We start from the raw sequence: 1279 nt of genomic DNA on the forward strand, positions 1-1279 counted from the left end.
GAAGATGATGATGATGGTGATGGTGAAGAAGAAGATGAGGATGATGGTGATGATGAAGATGATAGTGATTATGATAATGATGATAGAAATTTAGTGAGGACAATTAAGGTGATGATGACGAAATATTTATTTAAACAACTATAATTACCATACTATAATGTAATTATATTACATCATAATAATTTAATATTATTATTATTATATTATAATACTTAAGGTTATGGCTATAGAGGTTATAGCATTAAAACAACGACGATATGATGATGATGACGGTACTCGTGATACGGAGAATAATGTTAATTATTTCGATAATATTGTATATCACATATGTGATATATGCTAAAACAAAAGCTATCAAAAACAACACACGTGAACTTACGTGGAAAAAATGAGCTATAGCCCTTTACCCACTCTTAAATATGAATCTGTTTAAAGTACCGATCTGGACATCTTTGACGGGGGCGTCAAAATTTTAAAAAGGTTCAAATTATTTTTTTTACGGGAAAGGCAAACGTTTTTACGGAAGGGGCCAAAATTTTCACGAAAGGGGCCGAAACTTTACGGAAGGGGCCAAAATTTTCACGGAAGGAGCCAAAATTTTCACGGGAGGGGCCAAAATTTTCACGAAAGGGGCCGAAACTTTACGGAAGGGGCCAAAATTTTCACAGAAGGAGCCAAAATTTTCACGGGAGGGGCCAAAATTTTCACGAAAGGGGCCAAAACTTTACGGAAGGGGCCAAAATTTTCACGAAAGGAGCCAAAATTTTTACGGGAGGGGCCAAAATTTTTACGAAAGGGGCCAAAATTTTCACGGGAGGGGCCAAAATTTTCACGAAAAAGGCCAAAATTTTCACGGAAGAACCCCAAATTTGTAGTAGTATGGCTGACGATCTTTTTTGGGCTTATCAGTACCAGGCGATTTTAAGATACGCCGTTTTGCCATTAACAATTTAAGCAAGTGCCGAAGTAAAAAATCATCATTTGCTATCATAGGTTTCTAAATAATATATAAAGAAATTATATTTAATTATAAAAAATAAAAAACTTATAAATTGTTGAAATAAACATTTTTTTTACTTAAATCAAGTAAGACAAAATGTTATTATGCAAGCATTTAGAGTTTACCTAAACTAACTAAAATTTGCTGTGCTCCGATTCGAGTTGGAAGATTCTTTGCTGTTGTTAGTTCAAAGAAATTTATTTGCGTCGTAAATAGAGATTCTTAACGCATGATTTTGTTTTTGTTTCTCGTGTGAGACACTCCTTCATAAATTTCACT

Source organism: Helobdella robusta, assembly GCF_000326865.2.
Source record: "Helobdella robusta unplaced genomic scaffold HELROscaffold_7, whole genome shotgun sequence".
Lineage (NCBI taxonomy): Eukaryota > Metazoa > Annelida > Clitellata > Rhynchobdellida > Glossiphoniidae > Helobdella > Helobdella robusta.